At 49.2% G+C, this 18024-nt stretch overlaps 1 long non-coding RNA gene across 2 annotated transcripts; it reads left to right on the forward strand.

Annotated features, from left to right (window-relative positions):
- Positions 1–1455: 1455 nt before the first annotated feature.
- Positions 1456–11635, forward strand: LOC116668879. 2 transcript variants are annotated; one of them, XR_004326105.1, is made up of 3 exons: positions 1456–2593; positions 3419–3491; positions 4301–11635. It is a non-coding gene; the product is annotated as an uncharacterized LOC116668879 (long non-coding RNA). The 2 variants fall into 2 exon arrangements; XR_004326104.1 differs by having other exon boundaries at positions 4753–11635.
- The last annotated feature ends 6389 nt before the right edge of the window (positions 11636–18024 follow it).

The following is an 18024-nucleotide window of genomic DNA, read 5'->3' on the forward strand; positions in this document are numbered from 1 at the left end:
AGAACATTTTCATCAGCCCAGAAGTTTCCTTCATGAAAGGGCCTAAACTTTTAAAAATCAAGCCCAAACGATTTCCCCTTCTTTTCCTCTCTTCTATTTTGCCGCTTTTCTTCCCTGAGGTAATGAGCCTCACTGCCTACCTGCTGCTTCCTAAAAGAACCAAGGTATATAAAGAAATACTGGGGGGTAGGGGACCCCTGAGATGATATTTTACAATATTAACCTCGATATGAATTACCCAAAAACAAAGAATTCTCCTCATTACATTTCTGCAGTATGTTAGAGTTTACCATGTGCTTCCACGCTACGCATCTCATTTACCCTTACAATGACCCACTGTATACAAGTACAGGTTATCGTGCCCATTTTGCAGATGGGAAAACTGAGGGCTAGAGTGGAGGGATGATTTTCTAATGCCCCAGAGCTGCTGGGTGTCAGAGATAAGAAAGTACTCAGGTTCACAGCACCACATTCTGTGTCCAGGGAATGGAATTGTTACAAGCCCTCAGAACGGAGAATAGACAAGGTAGTCACTGCTCTGGAAGAATCTGAAGGGCTCCCTAGGCCCTGCCCTTGTTTAGACACCCCTCAAATTCCCAAGGACACGTTTCCTCGTTTTATTCTCCATCAGTTCCTCCTGAGGGTTAAGGCATTAATAGGATTGCCCCTGCAGAGCATTCCGCAAAGACCGAGCTGCGCACATTTACCCCAAGGAGGAAGGGCGGAGCAGACATGATGCCGTGTGAGACAGTGGTCCAGTGTGGCTGGAGCTGCGTTCCCTGGGCCAGGTCTGGTCCTTCTCACTTACAGGTTGTGTGATTCCGGACAATTTACAAAACAAAAAACCAAAACAAAACAACAAAAAATCTTTATGCCTCTGTTTCCCCATACGTAAAGAGAAGGGAATAATAAGAGTCCCACGCAAAAGGGTGACCATGAGAACTAAATGAGCTGAAGGAGGTGAGACGTGTAGCTCACGCCTGATGCAGAGTCAGCCCAAATAGACGGTCACTAGTTCATGGACAGGAGGCTGTAAAAGCACGCAGGTGCTTTTTCACCATGTCATTAACGCTGCGGAAAGACGGGCTGACTGGTGAGTCCCCTTCGATGCGGTGCTTATCTGGGGGAGCTCCTGGGACTAACCCGACACAGCTGGTTGCAAATGGATGCAGAATCCAGTGGGTGCAGGTAGAGGCCACCCTCCACTTTCCAGGGAGAGCAGACAAAGACAAACACTCGAGAAGGAAAGGCAGGCCATCCCTGAGAAGTAGGCCAGAGTTTAACAGGAAACAAAAGAGCAGGTAGGTTTGGGCATGCTCGTTCTGGGACTACGTGCCAGGCAGGGAGACGCCAGGCAACATGTGACCGGAATAAGGGCTCGGTTGTGTGGGGTGTTCACCCAGGGCAGCTCCGAGTGAACTCAGGGCCAGACAGAGACAGGGATTGTGACACAGGAGGGCTTACAGATAAAAGCCAGCGCAGTGCTTGGGCTGGGGCTGGGAGTTGCCTCTTGGAACAGGGCAGGCGGGGAGCCCTGTGGGGAGGTCAGGGAACTGCATTCACATGGGTGCAAGGCTCCACAACTGCACGGACCCCGGATGTGTGAAAGGAGAGGGCCCCCGCAGGAGCCCACTAGGGGAGAGAGGAGAACGGGTTTGAGCTTTGAGGAATTGTTTCATTTGGGCCTTTTTCTCCCTAAGAAATTGGAATCTGGAAGAGCCTATTAGCTTGTTGTTGAAAACCATCAGGACTAGAAAGATGAGAAGCCAAGAAGAGACAGACTTCAGCAAACTTAAACTCACTGGAGCGAGGCGGAAGGAATTACTGTAGGCAGATCAGCTACTTTAGAAAACAGGCAGTGAAGGCCAGCCCTGCTGGAGAGACCCCGAGCCTGGCCTTCCCGGTGGCCACACTCACCTGGGGTCCCCCGGCCTCTTCACTCCCCGAATGGCCAGGATGGCGAGGCCTGTGCCCCTTGGAACGCTGAACAAACTCTTGTTAAAGGCACGAACCCACAACCAGTCATGGAAGCTTAAATACATACACGTCACAAGAACCTCTCCGGGGATCCTGGGCCTTTAGCAGCACACAGATAGCAGTTCTCTGAAATATTTCCATTTTAACATCGTAGTTCTATTTTTTCCCTTCCTTCTTTCACTTTAGTTTACTGCCTCAAGGTGTCTGAAGGCAGCAACTCCGTGGACTGCGGCACAAGGGACCGGGAAGCAATCCCGCCGATGAACAGGAGAGTGTTGCTGAGAACTAAGACTCGTGTGAGGCTGTACAGTTTACAGCGCGCTTCGGTTGCCATTCCAGGGTTTGCAGCTTTGGAGGAGACGGAGCTGAGGGACATGATGTGGAAAAGAAGGCCGTTGTCTCGGAGACAAGGAAATGACCGTGAGAAATGTACTTAGAAGTGAAACCCCAGGGCTATGTGTGACACTGTGTCTTTGACAAACCTTCAGTCTGAGGTTTCCCAGACGGTGCGTGACTTATACTGTCCACCGCTGACTGCAGGAGGAAAAAGATCAAAGGAAAAGAGTAGGGAGAAGTTCAAGGCCACACACTGGTCTCCATCGGCTCTTGGAAAGAGGTGAGCTGGGGCTAGGACCCCTCCGGAGTGCAGAAGCCTCGGACCAGGGCGGCTGCAGACAGCCACTCGAAGGCTTGACGACCTGGTCCGGACTCCGGTCTGCTCCGGCGGGCGACTCTGCCTGTGGGGGGCGGGGTGGCGAGTGAGTCCATCACCCGATCACCTGGCTTTCAGTTGATGCGTTTGGAAAACGGTCTCCATCTCTTCACAGGGTGGGGAGGATTCATCAATGTTTGCAAAGTCCTTTCCAATCCATGTTGAAAGGCAGCTCTAATTATCCAGGGTGTCACCTGGCACTCTTCTCACAACGACTCTGCCCTGGAAGGTGTCAACGGAGACTGACACTTTGCTACTGTCAGGCTCAGCTGTCACCATAGTGCTTCCAGCTGGTGTGGCCGTTTATCTCCATCTCCAATTTACTGCCCAGATTCCAAACCTCCACAGGGAGATGGTATCTCATGTGAGGACATGGTGACACTAGACCTGTACCCCACCCGGTTCCCTCCCACCCCAGAAGGGGGCGGCGGCCAGTGGGGAATAATTTGACAAGCTCACACAGCCAAAAACAAACCCTGTGATGCCTCACAGGGGCTGGAAATCCCTCCAGAAAAATTCTCTCCTTTGGGTCTCAGTTGTTCTTTGTGTGTCCGGGACGTTGTAGTAAAAAGGGGGCAAAGCCAGGAGTCAGAACACCTGCCCCTTGGTTTGGTGCTGGCTTCGCTCTCTCTAGCCTGGTGACCTGGGATAAACCCACTCCCTTCCTTCCTTTTGTCGTCTTCTTCCTTTTTTTTTTTTTTTTTTTTTTTCCCATCTAAAATGGCACAGCTAACGCAGGTCTCACAGGGCTGCTGTGAGGATCAGGCGAGATAATGGATGGGAAGCCGAATGCTGCAGAAAGGTAAGAAGGACCATTATCACTAAAACGCTAGTCAGCCGGGCTGGCTAATCCCCAGCAGGGATTACTGGATGGCTCCCCAGGTCCCAGGAAGCTCAGTGTGGGCAGAACAGAGAGACGGGGGACCACAGTGGGCAGCAAGACTCCGGAAGAGGAAAAGGGAGGGACCCTCTCCTGCTGGCATGACTCTGAAAGTTTTGGGGGTGAGGAGGGGCCTGAGGTTTTTCCTGCTTCCCCAGAGGACTGGGAGCACCGTGGGGGTTCGGGTGCTGCCCGCCCAGCTCAGCCTCTGCACCTTGCTCTCTGGTTGGCCAAGGATGTGAAGACTGGGGGAGGCTCACTCGCTTAAAGAAGCATTAGGAAAAATGACCAAATGTGTCTGCGTCTATGCAGACACATCATTCAGGTAATTCAGGCAAAGGGCCCAGTTTTGCCATGAGTAGCCCGCGTGCGTCAGACCAGAGTAATTGCTTTCTTTGTCAGAATTTCCTGGATAATCTCCTCCCCTTTGTTTGGCTGAAAGAACCAGCCTCGCATCTGGGAGCCTGCTTGCCAAACATGATTGGGTCCTTAGAGATAAAAGGCGCAGTGGAAGCGATTTTCCATAAACACGTTGGCACACATATTAATTATTACAAGGGGAAAATGTGCCCATATGTTCCATCCGGGAGGACGATGCCGCAGATGAGATGTGCAGAGAGGAGACGGCTGGTGGTGGAACCACAAGAGCTCCTTCTTATCAGGAAGCTGCTGGCATCCAGGCTCTGTCCTGGGTGCTTTGCATTAAAAATCTCATTTAATCCTCCCAACAGCCCTGGGAGGCAGCAGCATCCAAGAACAGAAAGAACTTGAGTTTGGAAGCCAGACGTTCACAGATTGGATTCCTGACTCTAGCCATGTGCTGTGTGAACAAAGTGAGAGCTTCAGTTTTCTCCTCTGTTCATGGAAGTGACAATGGCGGCCTGAGAGGGCATTGGGAGAACTCCGTGTGGTTGTGAGTGTGAAGCACCTGCCAGGCCTGCAGCTGGCAGGTGACCAATGTCACCCTTTCCAGACAAGGATGCTGACGAGCAGGGAGGCTAGGAACCCCCAGATCCTGTCGCTGGTCACAGCAGACCCAGGGCTGTCTCCCCCACAGGCAGGCGTTGGGCTCGGAGAGGGTTTAACTCCAGCCTTCCCGGCACCTGCTGCAGCCCCGTGACTTACCGCCAGGGTCTGCAAGCAGGTGGAGGGCATGATCACGCATTTCTTTCTGTATCCTCAGCATTTCTCACGCTGCAGAATTCCTCCGCAATGTATGATGAATGAATGGAAGAGTTAAGAAGAGCCTGGACTGGATTGACTGAACAGATCAAGGGAACCCCGTGAGCCTGAAAACCCGGGGTTGGGACATGAACTTCCCTCTCGCTGCAGGGAAGGTAATGTGAATGCATTCTGATGCCCGCCTTCGTGACAGGCAGAGGGACCCCCCACAAGGAGGATGTCAGAGGTGACAGAAATGACCTCAAAGAGAAATGGCACCAATCTGGGGACCCCTGAGGAAACTTGTGATGAACAAGCATTGGGACGATCACATGGGATAATGGCTAGAAGATGCTTTGAAGATGCTACAATCTATGCACACGAAAGGGATCGCTGTTTCTGTGAATCATGGCGTCCTGGAGCAAGTTAGTGATGGTCTGGTTTGGGCTTTCCTGGGTTGCAGTGAGAAGATGAGAAAAACAAAGTCCTGGACAGAATCCCAGTGAGTGATACACATGTAAGACGATGGGTTTAGAAGGAGAAAAGTGGGAACAATGCCCTCCCCAGCCCAGCTGTGGTCTGTGCTCAGCCCCAGTGTTGAGGCCACAGGGCAGCGGCTCCCTTGGCCCCGAAGAACGTGGACCCACTTGACAGAAGACCCTCCAGTGAACCCCACAGGGGCAGGTTTGATGGGGGTTCTGCCCTCCTGGCTGAGTCCACACTCGCTGCGAGCCACCGTCTTTCTTCTGAACGACAAAGCCCTCCCCAGCAGGCTTTCATCAGCTGAGTGCCTTCCCAGCCCTGCCCCAGCCTCCTCGCCCTGTAGCCACCTCCGCCCAGCCCGTGGGGCCTGGCACGGGGGCGGGCACAGGCCCTGCACCTGTAACTATAGACGGGAAAGCAGAAGCTCCTCCCACGCCCCTGGCTGAGAGCTGCCCAGGGGCGGGGGCTGAAGACAGGGCCCAGCAGAGCAGGCCTAATGACAAGCCATCCATCTGACTCCCTCCAGAGAGAAGGTGAAGTCAGCCCCTCTGGGCAGAACGTCAGCTCCTGCCCGTGACATGCTCTGCCCTCAGGGGCCTCAGCCCAGCCTGCGGGGAGAAGTCACACTGCTCCCCACAAGTGCTGCAGCCCTCAGAGAGGGGCTCAGCAGGGCCTCGCCGCCTGACTGCATCCTGCGATCAGGAGCTCGGGCGGCTTCCGATTCCCTGTCCCCCAGGACGCTGCCACCTCCCTCATAAACGGCATTAGACTCCCTTGATTCACACAAACTGCAGTTCTGCTCTAGTCAAACAGCAGTCACTAACCGAAGGATGTCCCCTCTGCAGTGCACGGGGCTCACACCTGATGGTGGAGTTAGGAAACACGGGCATGTCCCCTGATGTCAAGGAGTCGAGAACCTCAAGGGACGCTGGCAGCCAGAACGGGGATCCGCACACACGTGCTGGTCAAGGAGGGCTTCCTGGGGGAAGTGGTTCGTGAACTGGGCCTGGAGGGGCAGGTGGGCAGGAAGCGGAACAGGACACAGTAAGGTGCATCTCCCCTGCTGTGAGGGTTAATTATAGGTGTCAACTTGACCGGGCTAAGGGATGCCCAGGTAACTGGTAGGACATAATTTCTGGGTGCATCTGCAAGGATGTTTCTGGAAGAGATTAGCATGTGAACCAATTGTCTGAGTAAAGAAGATGGCCCTCACCAGGGTGGGCGGGCAGCGTCCAGTCTGTTGAAGGCCTGAATAGAACAAAGAGGCAGAGGAAGGGCGAATTCGCTCTCTCTGGCCCTAGGACATCAGTGCTCCTGGGCCTTCGGACTTCAGCTGTGACTTCCACCACCAGAAGGCCCAGGTTCTAGGGCTGGAGACTCAGCTGGACTCAGACGTGCATCTTCTGCTCTCCGGTCCTCAGGCCTTCAGCCTTGGACTGAGCTGCACCACTGGTGTCCCTGATTCCCCAGCCTCATAGAGCAGATGTCAGGATTTCTCAGCCTCCGTAACTGTGTGAGCCACTTCCTGTAAAAAAATATCCTATTATCTATCTGTCTGTCTGTCTGCCTATTCATCCTGTTGGTTCTCTGGAGAACCCTAGTACACTCCTACCCAGAGGCACAAATTAGGAACTACGATGCTACAAGGGCTGGAGAAGATGTGGACCCAGGGATTCTTTGGAAGACAGATGAACAGTCCCCAGTGGGACGTTCACATATTCTGCGACCCAGCAACTCCACTTCCAGGTACATTTCCAAGAAAACGCATGAACAAAAACGTTCGCAGCAGAACTGTTCGAATGCTCATCCAGGAAGACTGGATAAACAGGCTAAGACATACTCACACAGCCGAGGATTGTGCAGCGTCTACACAAATGAACTGCAGTGACACATAACAATTGAGGTGATGTTCAGCCACTTCAGCATGAGTGAGAAAAGTAAGCCCTCAAAGATTATATGCAGCATGACAGCCTCGTCAGGTGAAGACAAGTCAAATTTAATAGATTTATTTTAGGAGCACATATGGAGCAGACAAATGCGTACAGATGACATGAGATCATATTAAAAGGGAAAATAAGAAAAGACGGCACCCAGGATACAGGACAGTGGTTACTGTGGAGACAGGAAAGGAGGGGAACAAGATAGGGTGAGTCACACAGCGGGGTGTGAGGGCCCTGGGTTTCAGGTTGGACAGTGGTTACACAGGTGTTTATTTCATTACCTTTATTTTTTTAACGTATTTTTATTTTTTTTTTAAATTTTGTTGTGGGGGAGGTAATTAAGTTTATTTATTTATGTATTTTTTAATGGAGGGACTGGGGATTGAACCCAGGACCTCATGCATGCTAGGCATGCACTGAGCTATACCCCCCCCCATTTCATTACGTTTAAATGTGATATATAACATAGGTGGGGAGATAGGCAGGTAGGCAGTAGGGCCATGTATGAACCAGTAATAAAAATATATTGTGAGCCAAGAATTATGATTTTGTCAATTCCACGCACCCAAGGTCCACTAGAATTTTCTTTCAGTGGTAGAGAAGCCAAGGAAGGGGAAACAGCAGAAGCAAAAGGAACAAGTCCGGCGTGCCCTGGGGACAACAGGGAGCTGACTTGCTGATGCAAAGGGTGCCCTCGGAGTCAGCTGCACACGGGTTCCCATGCTTCCTCTGGCCCTCAGGTGAGCAGGTCAGGTGTAGGTGCTCAGAACCAGTGGAGCCACCCTCAGAGCTCTGAGGGCCCAGACCTTGCCCTTGGCTTCCAGAACCAGCGTGTTCAACAGTTACAGCCCCCAGAGGAGAAAGAAGATTGAGTGTGAGCAGGCAGAGGCGGGTGGCCGCAGGTCCCACCCACCACACGGGGCGTGAAAACCGGGATTTGCCTTTTGTCACAGGAATTTGCCCATCCTGACTGGCACCTCTGGGTTGACATGCCTCTCACCAGGACAGCGCAAGTATTCAGGACGGGAGCAGACCAGCCAGGTCTTAGGCTCCAGCAAGGTTCTACAACGTGAGCCCAGTGGAGGAAGGTGGGGCCTAGGGCTCAGTCACTGGGCGTTGTTCCATCAGAGCCCAGTCCTCCTGGTCCACACCGCTGTCCTCCAGGGTCAGCCCTGCTCTCCCAGCCCAGGCCATGCTCCCTGGGCCTTGAGGTCTTGCTGTTAACTACCCCCAGGGTCTGGCCCAGACCTCCAGGCTCCCCCACCCAGGCCTCTGGCAAGTTCTGCAGCCTGAGGGGCCCTCCTCAGACTACCCTGCCTCCCGGCAAGAGCCCTAGGAGGCCACACCCCACTCCAGCCCCACCTCCTCCCCCCACTGCCCTCGGGGTGGGTCCCAGCTCAGCTGGCGGCCCTTGACCGCTGGAGTCCCAGGCTCCACCGGCCTTTCCCTCCACCTTCAGTCTCTCTGGATGGATGCCTCCCCGTCTCTCAGCCTCCACGTGCTCAGGTCTTGACAAGCTGAGAATGAAACCTTCCCTTCACCCTCCTCAGTCATCAACTTCAGGAAACAGGTCTTCATTCTTCTGACGTCTATTTCTCACATATAAAGTGAAATTTCTATTTTGGATTTATTTATCAAGGAGGCATTTCTCATACTTGTATTTCATGCCACATACGCGAGACACTTCCAACACGTCAGAAAGCAGAACACAAAAAGCAGAAAAAAGAAGAAAACAGAACTGCCTGTTCATTCCAGCAGGGGAGCAAAGATAAATTTCCAGCTCTTGAAAAATCGAGTCTGTCATTGGACGTGATAGGTTTGAATAAGTCTTTGTACAACAAGATTCTACAAAATATATGTTAAAAGGGAAACAACAGAATGGAAGAATTATGTCACCAATGTAACTGCGGAGAGTTTATTAACAAAATTATTAAAATTGATAGAATTGTATGATGCAAGCATCTAGAAGTTCCTCCAAGAAGTGAGCAAAGACGTGTCCAGCTGGCTACTCGGGGCCCCCAGGAGCCGTGGTGTGGCCTGGAGAGAGCCTCAGATCGAAATGAGAGTCCACACATCCAAACTGCCTAATGAGCCCGCATCTGGCCCTTCATATGCAAAATGGATATAATTATACCTACTTTGCAGGATTCACACGAGGACAAATTAGAGGGTCTGTCACTAGGGTGAGCATTCAAGAAATGGGATTATTATCATCAGAGGGTAAAAACGCACACCATTACTGGCAATTAAAGGTACGGAAATTCCGACAGTTTAAAGGCAACATGGCATAGCTATTGAAGTAGTTAAAGATACCCAAATTCACAAAACGGCTTGAACAAGAATATTCACAGCAGCTTTGTTCATCATTTCTAAATCCTGGAAAGAGCCCAGGTGTCCGTCAGCGGATGAACAAGTTGTGGTGTACTTGTGCGAAGGAATATTTCCCGGCAATAAAAAGATGACTCACGGAGACACGCAAGAAGGGCGCTGAATCACAAAGCCGTCACGCTGAGTGGAAGAGCTTCACACGGAAGATTTCCTACTGGATGATTTCATTTATGTGACATTCTGAAACGCTAGGAAAAAACCGATCTGTGGTAGAGAAAAATCAAAATAGTGATTGCTTTTGGAGGATGGGGTCAGAGATTGACTAGGGGAGGGCACGAGGGAATTTTCTGGAGTATAGGAACATTCTATATCGTGAGATCAATTTTCCTGTACTTTTGCCAAAACTCAGCAAAGGTACACTCAAGATGTGTGCATTTCATTACATACAAAATGTATCTATTTCAAAAGGGAAAACTATAAACAAATATTGAACTCTAATTAGTGCTGGTGTACGTGACAGGAAGTGAACTGGTGTCTGCAACTGCCTTTGAAATATTCAAAAAGTGAGATGGATTATTGGAAGGCTAGACTGGTGGACACGTGCTGAAGCAAATAAAGTGAAATATTAAGGGTAGAATATAGATGGTGAGTGCTCATTAGAAAATTATTTCAACTTTTTCTGCATGTTCGAAATTTTTCATAATAAAATATTAGGACAAAAAAGAAGAATTATAATTTGTAGGACATTGCCAGAAGCTGAACTCAGGCTGCATGGTAACCATGAAAATATTGTATTGATCTTTTCTGTGGACTGTAGCTCCACATCAGGTAATATATCCCAAAGAAATAACCGTGAAGTGGGGGAAAATATATATATATATAAAAAAGAAGGAAAGGGAGGTGGGAAAGGGAGGGGGAAGAGAAAGTTGATTTTAGAACTATGCACAATAGTGAGATACTGGGAACACCACAAATGCCTGATAGTAGGGGAACATCAAGAGATATGAATGTCAATTTTTCTGGAACATAATAAATTATTAAAATGACAGTTATCGGTCAAATGTACTATTTCCACATCTGAACCCTATTTGTGAAAAGTCAGTAAGCAAAGCAGTAGGATCCAAGTGAATATGTTTGCACTGATTAGTTCTGTACAAGGGGATTCACTCCTTTCCAACAAAAGTTTATTAAGCTCTTTCCTGCATCAGGCCCTGGGAACCAGCAGTGAAAAAGCTTCAGTGCCAGCCCCATGAATCCCACTGTCTCGTGAGGCGGACACAGACTTGGAAGTATAACGACAAAGCAGTGAGAACGTTACTGTCATAGAGACGTGACGAGGGCGTTACCAGTATTTGTCAATGACATTTTTGGAAAACACTTGAATGATATGAATTGAATTCAGTTTTCTTTTTCCTTTCTGTGCTGCTCAAGGTCATAGCTTTGCTCCGGTTTTAAGAGGGGAGCCTCTTACTTTCCTTCTGGAGAGAGTTCTGAGCATTCATGAACGAGAACTTGCTTCTGAATCCCCGCTGCGTGACCAGAGCACTTCCCATGGGTGTCACATGGCAGCTGTGGCCATATTACTTCTGCCTGGAAAAGGGTAGAAAATTCCCAGCGTGTTTCCATCCTCCTTAGAGACACCTGGTTAGCATTCTGACCGGGTAATTGTGCCTTGGTGTTTATCGAGGACACGCAGCTTATCACATCATGTATCTGACTGCTTTCAAACCACCTACCTGATGTGAATTCCTCATATTTTTCATATATTTGCCCTGATCAAACCACATTCACTGCATTTTCCCATTCCATCCCTGCAGTGACAGGTAAAGCAGATTTACTAACTTCATCTCATGTTTGAAAAGACAAAGTTCACGTTAAGTAACAGCAAGAGCCTAAAATCTAGGAATTCTGATTCCAGTTTCAGACTGCATCTATTACACAAATATCCGAGTACACAAATGTATCTACAGACGCTCTCCGTTCCTCCCTCTTTTTTTCTTAATTGAAGTGGAAAAATGTTAATAACTGCCGAAGTGGGGTGATAAGATGTCCATTATACAGTTCTCCCTACCTGTGTGTGTATTTGACATTTCCTTAATAAAAACTACAAGCACATGAAGTGATGAAGTTGTCTGCCCTCTGCTCAGGTCCTCTGACGCTGAAAGCATCTCACCTTTCTGGTTCTGACAGACAGCCACCCGTGTGAGGAAAGTGTAGATGTGGTGATTGAGACTGAAGCCAGGAAGGCCAGCCCATGCAAGCTGTCCCATTTCCCAGGCTGTGCCCCCGCCCACTGAGGAATGAGAGCAGATGGGTTCATGGGCAGGGGAGAATTCTTCTAGAATGTCAGGGCTGGCGGGGGGTCCTAAAAACCACTGAATTCAACTTACTTGGGAAAGGAATCCACAAATCAAAGGTTGAGTGACTTTCCTAAGTTCACACAGTCAAGCAGCAGTGACACCAGCACTAAAACCCACGTCTGGGGTCCCCTGAGCCAGCTTTCCCCACCTGCGCCCCCACCTCCGAGTCGCTGATCTATTTGTGAAATATCCAGGTCTTAAACATCTTTCAAATACTTTATCTATACCCATCAGAGAGGTAGGCCCAGAAAATGGACTGGTGTGCACTGGTTAGGTGGATAAATATTTGTAAAAGAATTGAATGTAGCTCAGACATGCAATAAAACTTGCAAAAATTCATCAGGGTAAAATTCAGGGCCCCTGGGGAGTCCATGTCTACGGAGAAGCAGAGAAGGGGCATCCATGGGAAAAACACCTCCACCTGAGAAGCAGATTAAGGCTCCTCGTCCTCCGCCTCCTGCCCACAGGTCGGACGAGACTGGGGCAGCGGACAGGTGTGTTTTCACAGCTCACTCGGCACTGTTCTGCCTGCCACACAGTTACCGCTTATTGGCTGCCTGCTCTCCCTGGGTACTGAGTGTTCATCATCTGATGCTCCCAGCAGTCCTACAAAGTCAGGCTCCTCCTCTTCGACAAAGAGAATGAGGCTCGGAGGCTGTGCACCTAGCAAGTGACCATTCCTGGGATGGACCCAAGTCTGTCTGTCATTTCGCAGTCAATCCTCTTTCCACTCTGCCAAGCTGTGTTTGAAGAATCTGAACGATCTGGGCCAAATTAGGATCACTCCTAGAGGAGCCAGAGACGTCTGTCATCCTGAAATAAGAGGTGGGCAGGGAAAGACAGAACGGTGCCTCTTCTCAGCTCCCGGGCAAAGGCTCTGGCAGAAACTCTGCACTTTGCAGACTCAGCGGCGCTTCCAGGATCCTGCACGAACGGGGCCGTGGGCAGTAGGAAGGCGATCCCTGCTGCTCACTCATTAATGCCACGTTCAGTCTCCAAGTCAGACTCTTGTCCGTCTGACGTCGGAGCTCAAATTGCCTCAAACCCATCTCACCTGCATCTTTTTCCAGCCCAGCAAAGAGGAGCCAGGAGAGGAGGGAGGAAGGGGTCGATGAGCTATCTCCCCTCTCCTCCAACAATATCCTTCTGTGTTGAGTGCCTCTCCAGCCCCCCTCTAGCCTGTTTTCTGATTAGCACCCCCTCCCCACCCTTGCCCCAGCCCCCCACACACCATACACACACACACACACACACTGTGCTCTTCCCAGATCTGTTTTACAGACAAGAAACCTGAGCCCAAGCAGATGCACAGTTCACTCAGTGTCATCCATGAGAAACCACATTTGGCTCCCAGAAAAGAATCACACAAAAATAGAGGATAAATGAAAACACATGTCCACACAAAAATCTATGCGTGATGTTCAGATAACATTATCCACATTAGCCCCAAAGCAGAAACAATCCAAGTGTCCGATGAATGGATAAACAAAATGCAGTCTCTCCATAACATGGAGAGGAAAATGGGATATTTTTCAGCCTTAAAAAGAAATGAAGGACTGACACGTGCCACAAACATGGATGAACCTGAAAAACGTAATGCCCAGTGACAGAAGCCAGATGCAGAGGCCACATATGGAATGATCCCATTTACATGAAATGTCCAGAACAGGCAAATCCATAGAGACAGAAAGTAGATTAGTGGTTGCCCAGTGAGGGGCTGGGCTGTTACTACAAAAGAGTGTGGGCTTTTTTAGGGGGTGAGGAAAATGTACTGAAATTAACTGTGTAGTGGTTATGCAATTATCTGAATGTAGTAAAAAAAAAAAAACTAGTTAATTATATGCTTTAAATGGTTCAATTGAACAGTATGTGAATTATATCACAATAAAGCCAATTAAAAATAAATGTTAAAGTTTCCCAGACTTCTAAGGAGACTGCACCCCTACCTGTGGCTTACTTTCAGAAACCTCGAGAAACATGGGAGGTAAAATACACGAAACTGGCTATCTTTAGATGCTCTTGTGGAAGGACCCATAATAAACGCCCCCAGAGGGCCCAGCTCAGGGAAGACACTGAACACGGGTGAGCAGAAGTGCCCAGCACAGGTGACAGGGCCTGAGACAGGGGTACCAGAGAGACCTGGGCCCCAGGCTGAGTCTGTCCCCTCCCAGATGCAAAATACCAGCAGGTCCCTTAAGTCAGAGCATCATCTGTAAAATGGAGAAAAAAGGAATAGGGTGGGTATGAATTAAATTAACTCCTGCACGTAGTGTGTGTTCAAAGACGTGGCTGCTGCCATGAGCAAGTATTGTACCATCCAGGCGGTCCAAACCTGGCTGACAAGGGGAAAGCACCCTGTATTCATTTCAGCATCCTAGTTTCTACGGGGAAGATTTTTGAGGGTCCACCCCCAGAGTGAGCAGGGTCTGTCATCCTCTCCTGTGAAACTCAGAGCAGCAGAGTCCCATGGGCAGATCTGCACAAGACCCCAGACGGCACGTTACGATGACACATCACGCCCAACCCATTGTCTGCGTGTCTTTGCCTGAGACCTTTCCCCACATCCTCTCCTGTCTTCATTATCCCGAGTGCACTCGCGCTGTACTAAATGCAAGGTGCTAGGCTGGATTCCACACAGGGTATAAAAGGGAGAAGCTGAGTCTCTGCACTCAAGGAGCTCACAGCAATTCCGCGGGGGTAAGGCAGGGCTGTTATTTCATGTCCATTTTACAGATGAAGAAACCAAGGCCAAGAGAGGCTAGAGGACCTGCCCGAGGTCTCAGAGTGATATCAGGTGCTGGCAAGGCTGAGCATAAAGTGCTGAATGCCAGGCTCAGGTTTCTGCCACCGGTTCTGGGCTCTGTCAGATTCCTGCACAGAGGTTTACACCTGGCACCATTTGCCTCACAAATGACCAAGCACTCAGGACCCTCACTGGAACCCACTACATAATTTGCAGGGAGCAATACAAGGTGAAAATGTAGGACCCTTTGTTCAAAATTCATTAAGGGTTTTAAGATGGCGACAGCAGAGTGTACACGGCGCTCAGGGCTCTTCTAAGCACAGGTCACACCCCCCGAAGCCAGCCAGCCCTGCCCCGTCTCTGTCACACAAATGCCTGGGTACACTCAGCAGACGGATCTCAGAGACTCTGCTCTCTGGCTCCAACAAGAAGGGAAATCTGCTGCGCTGTGAGCTCTCTCTGACCCCAGCCACCTGCCCTGTGGGTGTGTATCTCTTGAACGAGCTGACCCAGCATCCTTCAGCATTTCCAACTTTGCAGATCTGTCATCTTTTGGCTGACACCGCAGCCACTTTCTTTGCCTGAGAAATCCAGTCTCCCTTGCCAAGGTTCAAGGGCAGTAACACACGGATCCATTAACACTCCCCTAACCCCAGGCACAGAGAAGAGGAAATATCTCCTCAAAGCTGAAGTGCTGTTTGGCAGGGGTGTCAGAGCTTTGTTTGTCTAATGGAACTGTTTTCTCTCTCCATTTGCAATGCCTGCAGCTGTCTTGCAGAAAATAAGTTAGTGCACCCCAAACTAGCTCATCTGTCCTTCCAGCCACCATTCAAGTCTTATTTTTTTGAATAACAGGTACATAGGAATGCAAACAAGCCAGAAGCTATTTGAATGTCAAGAATCAGAAAGATAATTTGGTATTAATTGGGCATCAGAGACAGACCAAAGTGAATTAGCTATGAGACTTCATCAGGTCGTAGTCCTCTGTTGCGGGTTGAACTGTGTCCCCTAAAAACGGTATGTTGAAGTCCTAACGCCCGCTACCTCAGACTGTCATTCGGAAATAGAGTTGTCACAGATGCATAAGATGAGGTCGTACTGAAATAGAGTAAACCTTAATCTGATATGACTATATGGGTTTTTATTATGTTTTTTGTAACTTTATTTTTTTATATGTCCCTATAAAAAGAGGAGAGGAGACAGACATGCACAGAGGGAAGGCAGAGTTTGGAGAGATGTGTCCGCAAACCACAGAACAGTAAGGGTTGCCAGAAACCGCCGAAGCCAGGAGAACGCCTGGGGCAGATGTTCCCTCACAGCATCAGGAGGAACCAGCCCTGCCAACACATTGCTCTCAGCCTTCCAGCCCCCAGAGCTGGGAGACAAGACACTTCCGATGGTTGCAGCCACCCAGCTTGTGATACTTTGTTTCGGAAGCTGAGCAAAGCGATACTCCCCTTTATCTGAAACATAACTTGGGTCTCCGCCTGGGTGGTCCTGAGGTCCCTTCCACCCCAACTCCCCTGTTATGCCAACCTTGATCTCATCCTCACCATCACCCCAGAAACAGAACCTCTCCCTCACGTCAAACCCCCCTGTTTCTTCATTCAGGGAGATTTCTAGACCCTGGAAATCTGGGACAACTTTCTCTGAAAGTTCTCTTTTTTGACAGTAGCCCTCTTAAATATCTCTTTAGCCATTCCGCAAAATTCCATCCAATGCTGACTCTGTGTCAGGTCCTCTACCAGGAAGTGAACAAGCACACACTGGGCTCTTGGCCTCTGAGAAAGGTTGAACGCAGGTGGGAGGTTGACTCTGAACAGGCAATCTCACCACAGCAGCCACCCACCAGGATGGCCATGATGGTGCTCACATGCTGATAGTCACACCTTGGTGTAACTCCCTCCCTCGTGGAAATAACGCTGGCCCATCGACAGATGATGGATAAACAAAATGTGGTCTATCCACACCATGGACTGTTAGCCATGAAAAGGATGAGATTCTGACACAGGCTCCAGTATGGATGGCCCTTTGACATAGTATGCGAAGTGAAATAAGCCAGACACAAAAGGACAAGTACTGTATGATTCCACTTATATGAAGTACCTGAATAGGCAAAATTCACAGGGACAGAACGTATTAGAGGTCACCAGGGGCTGGCGTAGGGGACTTGGGAGTTATTGCTTAATGGTACAGAGTTTCTGCGTGGAGTTTTGGAAAAGCTATGGAAATAAATGGTGGTGATGGTTGCAAAACACTGTGCATATAATTAATGCCACTGGATTGCACATCTGTAGAGGGTTAAAATGGTGTGGTTTATGTCATATAAATTTTACCCCATTAAAAAAAAATAGGACCAATAGAAAGAGGCAGAAGTGCCACTGTGTGACCTCCAAGCCAAGATCATAAAGCTCGGTGGCTCTGGACCCACTTGCTCTAGGGGACCCCGCTGCCAGCATCCAGGAGAGCCCTGCAGTGAGGACCAGCTCAAGGAAAACTGAGGCGTCCTACCAACTGCCAGAACCAACTCGCCCCCTAAGAAAGGATCCTCCAGGCTCAGTGATGCCTTCAAATTGACAACGTCCCTGAAGGACATCTGACCGTGGCCTTCTGAGAGGCTAGAACCACCCAGCTCAGCCTCTCCTGCTACCTGACCTGCAGGCACCATGAGACCAAACTTGAGGCTGTCCTTCTTTCAAGCCAGGTTTGAGGTCATTTGTTACATAACATTAGATAACTAATACACTCATCACTTCATGCACAAGGACAATGAAAGGAGAGTACGAGGTTACAAAGGGGAGTGCAGAGGAGGAATAATCATTACCTCCAATATTGCTGTGGCTTTCTTTGAAGCCACCCATTGGAGTTTGCAGACTGTCACCGTGTCTATGGCTGGATGCCTCTTGTCCGTTTTGGTGAACTCAGTTATTAACCCTTCAGATACTGCTTCTGCCCCATTTTCCTCCTCTCCTTTTGTGAATCCAATTACAAATATGTTGGACCTTTGCACTATATTCCATCATTCTCTTAATCTCTTTTCTGCATTTTCCATCCTTTCATTCCTCTGTGCTTCCATCTGGGTTATCTTCTTCTTATCTGCCTCCCAAGGATATAAAGTTGTCAGAAGGATAGACTATGAGATTCTAGATTTTTAAAAAATTGAATGCGTGGCACACTGAGCAGAAGGAAGAGTTTAGGAGTTTTGTTGGAGGGTTGGGGGTGAATTCTCATTAGGTACGTAGAAAACAGAGGAAACAAACAATCAAACAAAACTTACTGCCATTACTTCAGGAAAACACTTAACCTTGTACAAGAAGGGAAGTTCAGCTATGTAGAATATTTACCTGATCATAATAACACAGTGATTTACCCAAAAATTAAATATATTGGGAAGATGGGGAGGAGGGAATGAAAGCAGGTGCATAGAGAAACTAAATTCT

This window comes from Camelus ferus, chromosome 15 (genome assembly GCF_009834535.1).
Source record: "Camelus ferus isolate YT-003-E chromosome 15, BCGSAC_Cfer_1.0, whole genome shotgun sequence".
Classification (NCBI taxonomy): domain Eukaryota; kingdom Metazoa; phylum Chordata; class Mammalia; order Artiodactyla; family Camelidae; genus Camelus; species Camelus ferus.